Source organism: Melozone crissalis, unplaced genomic scaffold (genome assembly GCF_028551555.1).
Source record: "Melozone crissalis strain CALT ecotype California unplaced genomic scaffold, PUWL_Pcris_2 ptg000032l_1, whole genome shotgun sequence".
In the NCBI taxonomy this organism is placed as follows: domain Eukaryota; kingdom Metazoa; phylum Chordata; class Aves; order Passeriformes; family Passerellidae; genus Melozone; species Melozone crissalis.
Window position 1 is genome coordinate 451,516 of NW_026535810.1, and position 13,445 is coordinate 464,960.

The 13,445-nt window shown below is 55.8% G+C and overlaps 1 protein-coding gene across 5 annotated transcripts in view; it reads right to left on the minus strand.

Moving 5' to 3' along the window:
• Nucleotides 1–11,277, minus strand: part of KANSL1 (KAT8 regulatory NSL complex subunit 1) — a 74,471-nt gene extending 63,194 nt beyond the window's left edge. For 3 of the 5 annotated variants that reach the window (XM_054281591.1, XM_054281590.1, XM_054281586.1), the window contains exon 1: nt 10,573–10,719. The gene's annotated coding sequence lies outside the window, so the exon portion shown is untranslated. Of the gene's footprint in view, nt 1–5,274; nt 5,362–10,572; nt 10,720–11,241 lie in introns of those variants that run through there. The other 2 variants (XM_054281588.1, XM_054281589.1) reach the window with 2 other exon arrangements.
• Nucleotides 11,278–13,445: the final 2,168 nt, after the last annotated feature.

Sequence of the window (13,445 nt, forward strand, 5' to 3'; positions counted from 1 at the left end):
GCAGTGACCCACATTTGGGAAAGAGGCTCTTTTCTTTTTAATATTAATTTTAAAATGGTTAAGAACATACACAAGAACCACAGATTTTTACAACACACACATGAGTACTTTCCACAGCTATTAACACTACAGACTTGCACCTAATCTCCCAGGGAAAAATAAGAATTTTAGTAGTAAGAACATACCAGAAATACTACTGAGCTCCACTTCTGTTTGTTTCCAAAGAGAAGCCCTCAAGATTAAACTAAAAGCTGCTGTTTCCACTTCCTTGTCCACATGAGTGGCAGGGTCTGGTCAACTCTGAGATCTCTTCTGCAAGAATAATTCTCTCTTACGCCTGTGAACTCTCACTGGATATAAATAAACCAAACCAATTGCATCATCTGAGGTAAAGGAGGTTTCATCAATATGATGTCAGAAAGAAAAACAGAAGCCACAAAGCAAGATTAACTGTCATCACTGCCAAAAAAATCTGGAAAAGTGAATAAGTAAAAGCAGGAATGCCTTCACCTGGAAAACTAAGTGGCTGGAGATAAAAATACCCATTGCTGTTAAGCTACTCTTCAGAACAAAGTTGCAGTTTAGAGTCAAATCAAAAGAAATATGTTTCAAAAATAATAATGGGACATCTGCAGAAAGCAGCAGCCTGTCAGAGACAAAAAATAAAAAAAATAAAATTTTAGAAAGCTTAATTGTGAAATCTGGGTCTCCCCCATCCAGTATCAGAAAGATTTTGTTTTTCTTTCGCATAATCTGGGCAAGTTGCCCAGGAAATATGAAAAACTGAACTCAGGACTCAGGGAGCAAGTTAAACAAAAAACAGAATTGCCTTTTAATTTTAAAGATACATTTTCATTCACTAGGTACAGCCATACCCACCTTTGCTCAAAAGCATATATAACTGTTTCCAATACCCTCAACACCCCCCTGCCCCATAAAGCGGCACCACCTTAATACTTCATATTTTATATTTAGTATTTTAGAACAAGGCATTGGCTGTCACTACAAGAAGTATTTTGGATTGCCTTGGGATAAGTGGCCATACCCTTAACAAGGCCCTGCCCCACAAAGTGGCACCACCTTAATACTTCATATTTTATACTTAGTATTTTAGAACAAGGCTGTCACTACAAGAAGTCCTTGGGATAACTGGCCATGTCCTCAAGAGGAAATAAAATAAAATAGCCCAAAGGGGAGCAGAGCTAATATTCCCAGACCAGCAGACCCCTGTCCAAGCTGGCAGCCAAATTTACAGATTTTACTCTGACTGGAGTTCAGCATCCTCAGGACAGAGAGCTCAGCTGACTGATCTCGGAGGAGAGCACAGCCCAGCACGGCCGACACCAGCTCCAAGCAGTTTAATCAAAGGTGATGCTCACTCACACATCACAGGTTCTCTTCCACGGCCCTAATTACAGCCTGAGCTGGGCTTGCTCTTCCTCATTTAGTGCAGAGCAACCTGGCAGTAACCTTCCCATCACATCCTGTCGCTGCAGACCCTGACAGGAAGTTAGAAAGATTTCACAGAGATGCTTCCTAACGTTTGAGAGCTGAAAATTAGAAATCTTTAAGGTCCACCTTCTGCTAAGGCCTCTGAGGCCTGAAGCAGCTCCCAGTACAGAAATATATATTTCAATTAAACTTTTCTTTCCACCAAATGTGAAAAAAACAAGTTTGCAGCAAGAGATTAACTCAGGCACAGATGAGGACGAGGCCTGCTCAGGCTGACAGCTACCCCCATTTCCCCTCTTAAGATTTGATTTTGTTACCTTTCTCCCTCATTTTATCAGATAAACAGCACAGTTTCATCACTAAATTCAGATACTTCACTGCCAGAGCTCCAGAATTAAGTCTTCCCAACTATTAACATCTCCCATTTCTCATCTGTCTCACTCTCCAAACTCTGGCAATCACCTGCTGGCTGCACCTCGTGGCAGGAGAGATCCAGACTGGTTTTCTAACTTTCTTTAAAAAACCTGAATGAGACCTTATCCAACCTCTCCTCTTCCAAAAACACAGCTCTCAACTCAGGCTGACAAGGACATGTGCAGGGTTTAATGGAATTATGTTTACTCAAGTTCTGCATCACCCAGACTCTTGCTGATTTGGGTATGACAACTCCTGGCCCAGCTGAGAAAGAACAGAAAGCTTTTATTCCAATTTAAACGATTTGTCACAGAAAACTGCATCCTCCAACATGCAGCCAAACTCCTGTTTACGGGGAAGGATTTTCAAACCAAGTCTTTGCTGCTTTTCATTCCAGATAGACATTGTATTCCTGGAAGTCATGAGCAGGGACATGGTATTTACAAAATGCAGCAACGGAAACGCTGCTTCTCAGATCACCTGCCACTGCCCAGTGCTCAGAGCTCTTTTTAATGGAAGGATAAACACTGGGAAGAGAGGCAGGCGTGCAGAACTTACTCATTATTTGGTCTCATCACCATGTGATCCACCTGAGACCCTTCCAGGAATTAAATTCCCATTTAGGCCTAAGTAGACCCACCTGTTTCTCTCAAAGTCCAGTAAAAAAACGAACAGAAAAATGCAAAATAAGGTGCTGTTTGGGTTCAGGCTTGAGATACCACTGACCTACTCTCAAAAAATGGTGCTAGAAAAAGGCAATTTTCCATAAGAGGAAAATTGTATGGAAGGGGGTGGGGGGAAAGCCCAGAAATAAAAACATGTGCTGCTTGCCCTTTCTCCACTCCACGAGCTTTACCCTTCCCCTTGGGCCGGGGCCTAAGAATCCTCAGGCCTTATCTTTACCTCGCTGTCCATTGAGTCTCATCCTCCCTGGAAAAGCCTTTTGAGGTTCCTGAGGACAGGCAGCAAGTGGAGCCCGAGCAGGGAAGGGTGGAGTGCTGGAACTCCAGAGACAGGCTTTGTTCTGGGCGTTCATTAGATAATGGCAGTGGCCTTCACCAAAACACGAGTTATAAACAGGGCAAAAGGAAGTGACTTTGGTCACAGAACCGCTCAGTTTTCACCCTTGCCTCGCATGATGTCACACTCTCACCAGCTCTCCGGTTACCGGATGATCTCCGACAGCAAATGGGACTGAAATACAGCTTTCAAAAAAAATAACAGGCAAAAGAGGGGAAAGAAGGCATAAGAGAAACCCACAGCCACATCTGCCTGGTCATCTGCTGCTTTATCACCTCTGACGAGGGAACACAAGTCATTCCTCATTGCTAAATCATTACAAATCAGCTATAACAGTACCACAACCAAGTTCCACAATTAACTGCTCCTGCAGCATATCAATCCATTAAGCCCCACACAGCTGTGCTACCTTGGCAGTGCGGCTATACAGGGAAAAAAATAAAAACAAAAAAAAAAACCCAAAACACCGTCCCCATCCCCGCTGCCGCGCCAAAGCCGGGCCGCCCGTCCCTGGTGCGCGGGGGCGGGCGGGGAACCGGGCCGGGAACCGAGGGGGAACCGGGCCGGGAACCGAACGGGGACCGAGGGGGAACCGGGCCGGGAACCAAGGGTGAACCGGGCCAGAAACCGGGCCGGGAACCGAGGGGGAACCGGGCCAGAAACCAAGCGGGGACCGAGGGGAACCGGGCCGGAAACCGAGTGCGGAACCGAGGGGGAACCGGGCTCGGTACCGGCCCGAGGCTTCCCCGACTCTCCCCGCTGCCCCCGGCCCCTCTCTGCTCCACCGCCCCCTCGGCCGATTTAAAACGCTGCTGACTTCTCAATTAAAGAAAAATATATATATATATAATCAGCTTGAGGAGCGTCGCTGTTCCCGTGCCAGAATGGAAATCCAAGAGGATACGCTAAAGCAGGGAAGAGCATCAGAGGTTCCTCCATGAAAACAAAGGCTATAAAAAGGACAAATATGGTTTTAAAGAGAAAACGCCCGCACGCAGGCAGATGCCCGGGCTGGCAGGGGTTCGGGGCACACACACAGCCACACTCACAGCCCGGGCAGCCCCGGTGTTTTATCATCCCCCGCAGCAGCGGCACCGACCCACGGCGAGTCCCGCCCGGCCCGGGACCGGCTGCTGCCTCCTCACCTTGTTTTCACAGGCACAAAGCACCCCGAACACAACACACGACATGATGTAACCAGCGACACGGCCGTGGCCCAAAGCAGTTCAAAATATAATGGTCAGTCAAAACAAATAAAAAACCTGCAGTTCCTCCCATATCCTGACCGGTTTCATGGAAAACTACAGTTTGTCATTCAAGTGCATTTTACATAACAGGGAATATAATCTATGGAGTGCCTGCCTTCTGCTCCACCTGGACACAAATTCAAGGAGAGGAGAGATGACACCTCGGTTTGGAAGGTGGGTCTGATTTTTGGGGGGGAAATAAGTTTAGTTCCCAATATATTTAGCTGCTTTATTTTTTCCTCCTACATAACCCCCATTTATACCCCAAATGATGGAAATGTCTCCGTAACCAAGCACTGGAAGATGCTAATCCCGTGATGGAAGTAAACACACGTATGGATCACGGAAAGCATTTCAGGATAGCCGGACTCCTCCAGCTTGTTTGGGGGAAAATAATCCTGGATCGGCAGGGCCGGTTCCAAATAAATAAAATACAAAATATGCGGCTAGAAAGTAAATACAGGGAGACGGTTTTGGAGCTCGAAGCCACCTGGAAAATGACGCTATTGTGCACCCCGGGAGCAGGGAGAGCGCCCGGTGACACGGCTCCCGCCGGTGACAGCCCACCGGGATTACCGGCACCGCTCCTATTTTCCAGGCGGATTTGGGGCCGCGGGACCTGCTCCCTCCACGCGTTTTGCAAGCTTTGAGGTTATGCAATTTAATTTTTTTTTTCTGTTTACTTTTAAAACTTCGCGTGTGCCCCCCCACCCCAGCCCCCCTTTTCCCACCAGGTTAGGGAACGCTGCCCCCCCTTCCTCCCTCCCGTCCGTCCCTTCCCCTCCCCGGGGGCAGCGGCCACGTGAGAGGCCCCGGCCCGACCCTGCGGGACCCCCGGCGCCGGGATTTCAATGTCGAGCGGCGCCGCCGCCCCCCGCCCGCGGCGCCCCCCCCGCCCCGGGGAGACGCAGCACCGGGGGCGGCGGGCGGGGAGAGGGGGGGGGGGTGCGGGGCGGCTCTCCTGCCGCGACCCCCGCACTTTCCGCCGCACCGGGGAGGGGAAGGGCAGCGCGGGGGGGGGCTCGCAGAAGTTGGGGCGCGGCGGCGGCGGGGCCCGGCGGGGCGCGGCGGCTCTAACAAAGGGGCGGCGGGGGAGGCGCGGCGGGCGCGGGGCGGCGGGCGCGGGGCGAGCGGCACCTACCACGTGACGAGCGGCGAGCGCGGTCCGGGCGGGCTCGGCCGCGGCGAAACGGGCGCAGTTCGCAAACAAACCAAGCGGGCCCCCCCGGGACGAGGGGCGGCAGCCGCGGCGCCGCCACCCCCGGCGCCCCCCCCGCCCGCCCCGGCGGAACGGGGGATGGGCTCGCCCGTCTCCCTCGGCGGCCGCAGTGCTGGGGGTGGGGGGGGAGGGGGGGAGCGGGGCCCCCCCGCCCCCGGGTCGGAGCGCTGGGGCGGAGCGGGCGCTGCGGCGCTTCTCGTCGGCGCGCCCGGTCCCCCCCTGCTCCGGGCGAGCGCGGCGGCGGCGCGGCTCGAAAATGGCGGCCGGGCTCCTTCCCTGCCCTCCCCCTCCCGTCAGCCGGAGAATGCACCGGGGGGAAGGAGGAGGAGGACGGCGAGGAGGCGGGGGGGCGGGGGGCGCCGCCGCAGCGCCCCCGGCGGCCGCGCCGCGCAGCGCAACCCGCGCCCGCCCGCAGCCGGGGGGCCCCGCCGAGCGCCCGCCGCGGCCGCGCGGAGGAGCTGCAGTGCGGGAGGGGAGGGGAAGGGGAGGGGAGAGGAAGGGAGGGGAGGGGCGGGCACCGGCACCGCCGCCGCCGCCGGGGAGAGAGGGCGGGGAAGGGGAGGGAGGGGCGGACCCGCCGCCTTTTGTCCGCCCGCCGCGGCCCCGCCGCTGCCGGACACCGCCAGGGGGAGCCCGCGGCGGCGCGCGGGGCACGCCGGGAGTTGGAGTCCGCCCGCCCCCGCGGCCGGGGACACACAGGACACGCAACGCCGCTGGTTTAACGCTGCTTTAACCGTTTCCTGCCCAAAATCCACGGTTCTGCCGCTCTGCCACTGCGAGCGAGCTCCCGGGAAAAATCAAACAAACAGCCTTCGCCGGTTAAGCGTTTTCCCGCAAAACTGCACGTCACGCTCTCCCGCGCCCAGTGCAGCCCCAGGAGCTCGCTGCCGGCCCGGCCCGCACTGCTCCTGCCACGGTCCCCGGCGGTATTGCCAGGAAACCTGCCCAAAGAAAATCTGGCCAGGAAATCTGCCGAAGCAGCCCCCTGTGCCCCAGCCGGGCTCCGGGTAGGGTCTGGGGCCGCGGCACGCAGCGCTGGCAGCCCGGCCACCGATGCTCCTGCTGCCCCGGTCCTGCCCTTCACAGCTCCATCACACAGCACACACCAAGAGCAAGACAGAATTCCTTTGGGACCGCACAAACCATTTCCCCTCTGTGACCTTCAGCCTGGCCCCTGGCAGGCGGTGACACCGACTGTGCCCAGCACAGAGCCTGGCACGCTCAGGGTGCCACAAACCCCCTGCAATTCCTGCCAGGCAAAGGCTCTTCCTTCCCTGCTCTGGCTCTGCTGCCTCTACAGCAGGAACGCAGCTCTGCCAAGGAAAAAGTGCTTTATGCCATGGTTTGTCTGCAAAGAGAAAGAGCCACAGCAGTGCCAGCTGTGCTCACTGCCACCGAGAGATGCACTGAGTGAAAACAAAACCTGTCCTGCTCGGCTGCAGAGCTAGGTAAGCAGGAACCCTCCTTCCAGTACGTGCTGTCCTGGCCTGCGCTATGCAGCACACACACACAAGTTTATTTCCTCCTCGTGATTCAAGCCCCAGCACCACACAGGGCGGTTCAATACCACAGAAGCAATTGCAGAATACCCTGAGCTGGGAGGGATCAGAACTCCTGCACAGGAATCCCACCACGTGCTTGAGCAACTTCCTCTAAAAACCATCTGGAGATACAGAGTCAAGGCACTACTGTTACTCTTTAAAATCCAATATATTGCTCAACAAACCACATCACGGCACTCTCATTACAACTGGGTTTTCTGGGCCAGGAAATTCACATTTCATCATTTTTCTAAGGGTGTGTGCGACCCTCTGGGCTTGCAGCCAGAGACACCCAGAGGTCTCTGTGACCACACAAATGCTCAAAACACAGCTTTACCTAAGTGTTTTTCCAAGAAAAATATTCAGTTAAGGACAGCAGTGAGACTAATGCTGGTTTTATGCCTAGCAGGGAGCTGCAGACAACCAGCCCCACTCCTGGGCTGTCCCTTGCAGTCCCAGCTGTCCCCTCAGTGATGGCCATTCCCCATCCCCACATCCCTGCTGCACACTCTCTCCTCATCTCGTCTCACTTGGAGAGAGCTTTAGGAACCCAGGACCCTACAATGGCATGCAAACCTCTGGTATTATTGGTGTTTTAATCTACCTTGAATTAGAGTTCAGCTAAAAAGCAGAAGCAGGTACAAATGTGGTTTTATACTGGCACAGAAGAGTGAGGACAATCTGTTGTGAAAGAAATTAAAAGAAATTCCTGTGCAATAAAGCTTCTGATCAGGATTTTCTGCCGAGGCACAAACCAAGAGCCCAGATTCCAGCTTGGCATTCCAGTGCAGGTCTGGATCTTCCTGCAACACAGACACAGCTGCAGCTTCCATGGTCCAGCCTGATCTGGAGATGAGTAGCAAAAATTGCTGTGCAGTGTAAGATTACAAAGTTTTGGCCTCTGACACATACCTTCTATGGCCCTGCCAGTCTCAGCTTCCCACTCAAAACTGTGCCACAACTGGTAACTCCTGGGCCAGCCACCAACCTGTCCCTCACACTGGATGTTCCTGACCTGGAGATGCCCCCCAGGAACAAGAGCAGCTGTCCCCATTGAAACCCCATTTTTACAGCATCATCCTTTGAATTGTCCTAGTCTGCCAAGTATCCAGAACACTCAAACCACAATAGCTGGTGAGGGCTGTGTACCCAGCTACTCACACCTTATTGTTACCTCATCTTTCCACCTATTAATCCTCATTATTTGCTCTGATTGGATCATCCTCAAAAATTGAACAGTCTCTATACACCAAGTGCATGCATATCTGTACATAAAATAACTCTTAAGTGTTATTATTAATGACTTTTGAGCCTAAAACCATGCTATTTCAGTTTGGGAAACATCCTGTATGTGGGAAAGGTGGATGGCCACTATAAAACACATATTTCCTATGAAATAAAAAAACACATATTTCCTATGAAAAATGTGGCATGGGAGAATCAGAGCCCAAGCAACCCCAGGGAAATGGCAATGGGAAGGAGAGACCCTGCTCTGTGAGCATGGCACAGCCAGAGCTGGAGCAGCATGTTCCCCTGGAAGGAGCAGGGAGCTCTCTCTGCTCCTCTGCTCCCACAAACCTCCTTCCTCTGAGGTGCTCTGGGTCACGAGCTCCACAGAACCCAAGGGCTGTAACTGAGCTGGTCTCTTCTGTGCCAATAAAACACTGCAAAACTGTGACACCACCAGCTGCCAGGAGCTTGAGCTCCTGGGGGGGACGGGGAGAACAGCCCTCAGACAGGTCCTGGCAGAGCTGTGCAGCAATTCAAGCTGTGACACGCTCAACACACTCCAAAAATCAAGGTCCAGCAAGACCCTCCCTTCCAGAAGCAAACGCCCCTCAGCAGAGCTGCCGGGGGATGCAGCGGGCGGACACACCGACGACTGGACACACCGACAGATGGACACACCGACAGCTGGACACCCCGATGGCCACACAGCCTGACAGCCGGATGCACTGATGGCCAGACAGCTCGACAGCCAGACAGCCCACTTGGAATGCTGTGATAGATTTACAGGACACACCGGACACGCCGATGGCCGGACAGCCTGACAGGGCTGGACAGCCCGAAAGCCACACAGGGCCATACAGGGCCAGATATCCTGATGGCCGGACAGCCTGACAGGGCTGGACACCTCACAGCCAGACAGCCCAACAGGGATGGACAACCTAAGGGCCGGACAGCCTGATGGCTGGACACACAGACAGCCGGACAGCCCGAGTGCCCCAGCAGCACACCAGGCACTGCTCCTTCCCTCAGCTCCTGCCAGCTCACAGCAGGCACAAAGGACCCAGAGGCCTTCCCTGCCCTCCCAAACCAGCCCCATCTCCCCATCCCACAGGGCCTGCAGCCCTCTGAAACCTCACTGGGTTTTCTCCTCCACCGTTTTCCCAGACTGCAGCATGAGACTAAGGAGCTGGCATTGAGGACGGGGACAAATGGGACACTCACAGGGCTGACAACACCCCAGTGCCCGTGTAGATGAGGCTCCACACAGCCACACGTCAAACCCCAACACATCAGCACGTGGCACTTTGGAAATTAAGAATACGCTTCAGAGAAGTTATCTCCTAATTCCCACCAGTGTCAGCAGGAGCTGCAGCAACACAGATTTCCAAGGTATTTCACGATAGCCTCCAAAACCACAACAGGGAGATTTAATTCCATTTTTAAAGCCCACAAAACAACTCACTGTTATTCTGTGTACAAAGAGCAAGAGCTTTGCTGCTGTGTTGGCCAACTGGAGATCAGATACCACAGCAGATTTGTGTAAGGTCAGTGTGAACGGATTGAGATAAGATTTTTGGTTTTCCCATTACAAGAGAATTTGTCTAAATTCAGCCTCAATAATTGGCCTAAAGTCAGGCTGCTTTGGCTTGTAGATTTATGAAAAGAGGGAAATATCCTTCCCTTCAGCACTTCTCTTCAGGTTTTATTCAGATGCACAGAACTTGATTCCTGTACCTGAGTGTTTAGGACACACTTTTAATGTGCAATAACATCAGCAAGGCAAGAGGTCACTTTTCTAAAGAAACACCAGCAAAGCCCTGCCAAGCTCAACTCCAGACCCAGGAGCACCACGGCTGCCTCACACACAGGGAAACCAGAAATGTGAGCAGGAAACTCCAGCTTCAGACCTTTGGTTTTCACAGGACAAAGCCAAGACCCTTTGATAGGTGTACACAAAACTGTTTTGATACTATAAATATATATACAAACCAGATCAAATCAGCAAAGTTAAAAGGATCTTATAGTGTAAACTTGGGGTTTAAGGATGAACACAATAGAGGGAAAAAAAAGAGCAGGAAATCTTTCTTTTTTTGGGCAAGTCGTGCCTTGATGTCTCGATGCTGCTGCACACAAGGACAGGTAACACCTGTAAATACACACACATGCTCCCAAGAGGAGCCTCCACATCTCTTCACTACAAGCACTGGAATGGCTTTGGAGAGAGAAACACCCTGTACACACACAGGATGAATCTACACTTCCAGCCATAACACCAAACCTCCATTTTAAACTTCTGCATCAGCCAAGAAACTACGTGCAGGGCTCCAGCGTCATCCGGCACGGTCGGGAGCCAGCCCAGCACCTGCCGAGGCACCTGAGCACCCCCGGGCGGGCCGGGCCGGCCCGGGGAGCCCCGAGCAGCGCGGGCAGCGGGGCACACGGCACGTACCTTGCTGGGCATCCTGGCCAGGCCCATCCTCACACCTGCGCTCCAGGTGGGCAGCACGGGGACGGCCTCCGGATCCTCGCAGCCTCCGCAGACGCGATGTAAGTTTCTTATTTATTGACTCGAGGAGGTGGGAAAGTGCAGGAGCTGGGGACAGAAAGGGCTGTCACAAGGGGGCCCCGCCGCCCCCTCCCACCGTTACCTCCATCCCGCCCCGGGCCGGCCGGCGGGGCCGGGCCCGGCGGCGCTCGCAGCGCGGCCCGGGGCGCGGGGGCCGGGGCTGCCGCCACCCCCGATCCTTCTCGAAGCCCCCCGGGCCCGGCCTCGCTTCCTCGGGCTAAAATGGAGGCGCGGGGCGGGCGGGGGGGTCCCCGCTCCGCACGGAGCCGGCCGGGCCCGGCCCCCCGGGGCAGCGCGGCGGGGCGGAGCTCTCCCGGCGCCCCGGGCCCGGCGCCCGCCGCGACCCTGCCCGCGACCCCCAACTCCCGGGCGGGAGCGGCCGCCCGCCCCCTCCGGCCCCGCCGCGGCCCGGCCCCCGCGGCCAAGTTGCGGGACGGCGGGGCCGGGGCCCGGGGCCGGCGCTGCCCGCGGGGCGGGGACCGCGACCCCCGGGCCGAGCGCGGCCGCCCCCCCGAGCCCCCGGCCCGCTCCGCGCCCCCCGCCCGCTCCTACCTGCGCCGCTCCGCCGCCTTCAAGCGGGGACCTTCCGCCCTCCCCCGCGCCCATTGGCTGCGCGTGGGGCATGGGCGCGCCCCATTGGCTGCGGCCGCGTCAATCAGCGCGGGGGGCGGGGCGGGCGGTGATTGATGCCGTGCCGCCGCTCGGCCCCTGCCCCGCGCCCCCCCCCCCCCGCCCGCCGCCCCCCGCCCGGGACCCCCCCCCAAACCCCGGTACCGGCCCCGACAGGGGGGTCCCGGGCGCGCCCCCACCCCCCGGGGCAGCCGCGGGTCCGGCCGGGCCGCGAGAGCGGCGGGCGGGGGGCGAGGGGGCGGCCCCGGGTGCGGGGGTGGTGCGGGGCTGGGGGGTCACGGGGCGCCGGTGTCCCGCAGGTGGCACCGGGCCGGGAGCCGGGACACGCGTGGGGCGTCCCGCGGGCCGCAGGCCACTCGTGCTCCGTGCGGGGCGCGGGTCCCGCGGCGGGGAGGGACCTGCCGGGGGAGCGGGAGGTGCCGCGGGACACCGAGAGCACCGGAGCGGGGGACGAGGGCTGCGGGGACACCGGGGACACGGCTGGCAGCAGGCCCCGTCCCACAGGTGACACAGGGCCCGTGTCCCCTGCGTGCCTCTGGGCCTGTGTCCAGTGCCCACCCCGTGCCACCCTGCCATGGCAGGGACACTCCCACTGTCCCAGAGTGTCCCAGTGCCCAGCCTGGCCTTGGGCACTGCCAGGAATCCAAGGGCAGCCCCAGCTGCTCTGGGCACCCTGTGCCAGGGCCTTGCCAAAATCTGCGTACAGAATTTCCTCCTCACATCTATAATCTAATTTTCTCCCAGTTAAAGTGGTTCCCCCTCTTGTTCTGTCTGCGTGTGTAAAAAGTTACTCTCCCTCTTTTTTTCTCAGCCCCTTTCAGGACTGGAAGGAAGTTTGAGATGCTCCAAACACACTCTGAGAGGTGGCCATGCTGATCCCACACTGAGCAGCTGCACTCACTGTCCCCACAGACACTGGCCTTGCTCTCCTTCCCCAGGGAACATGAAACAACCAGATTGTTTTTCCTGGTTATCCAGAAAAATCCAGACTAAGACCTTATTCTGAAGTGACAAAGTTTAAAAGCACTGGGATCCCTGGCTTAGAAAAACCCAGTTCTGCTCCATTAAAAATAAAAAGCAGTTCATGCTCTAAAAGTCGCAGACTTGGACAGAGGGACAGAAAATGAGATGTTGCAGCCCCACAGTCAGTGGTGAACAACAGAACAAACCTTGGTAAGATGTAGGTGTTCCTAAACAGCTCCTGGTGCTCAGCACACAGCTGTGATTCAGCTCTAGAACGATGGAAAATCCAACTTCATCATTGCTTTGCCTTTCTCTGGAGGCCCCTAAAGCTCAGCCTGCCTGAGCAAAGCCTGGTCCAGCACCAGGCAGAGCCCATGGGGGAGGCTGTAGAGGGACAGCTCAGCTCTTACTGCACCCAGTGACCCCCAGACACAGGAACACATGTCCAGGAGCAACAGGAGCATGGGGGAAAATAGGGGGAAGCAGCTAGGAATGGGTTAATCTCAGTATTGCTTGTACAGCCAAACTCAGCTCTCAGAAATTACCAATTAGGGTGGGCAAAAATGAGTGGTAAAAGGTTCAATGCAGGATGCCTACATGCAGCAGGAGGGATTTCTGCACAGCCATGAGCCTTTCCTTCCTGGCAAGCTTTTCCTCCAGCTCTGGAAGTGTAAGAGACTGTGGGAATTAATTTCTCTGCTGAACAACAACAGCTGCAGCCACAGGGTGGGGACCTGCTATGGAAGGCAGAATAAAAAGAAAATAAAACTAACCTGCTCCATACCTGAGAGATTCTTGAAGATGGGAAGTGAGGATGAGCAGCAACAACATCTCTGGGCACCAGGAAGGATTCATCCCCAATATTCCATCCATCCCTGCCTTGGGCAGTGGATGGACACGTGGCAGGACACATTCCCTGTGTCCTGTGCCTCCATCCTTGTCTCCAGTCCCTCTGCAGCTCTCCTGGAGCCCCTTCAGGCCCTGGAAGGGCTCTGAGCTCTCCTTGGAGCTTCTCCTGTCCAGGTGAGCACCCCCAGCCAGGCTCCAGCCCTGGAGCCTCCTCTGGACTCATCCCAGCAGCTCCAGGTCCTCACACCAAGGTCACACCCTTGTCACACCTCCCACCTCCCCCAAAACTCCAGCCAGCACCTTGCAGCCCACCT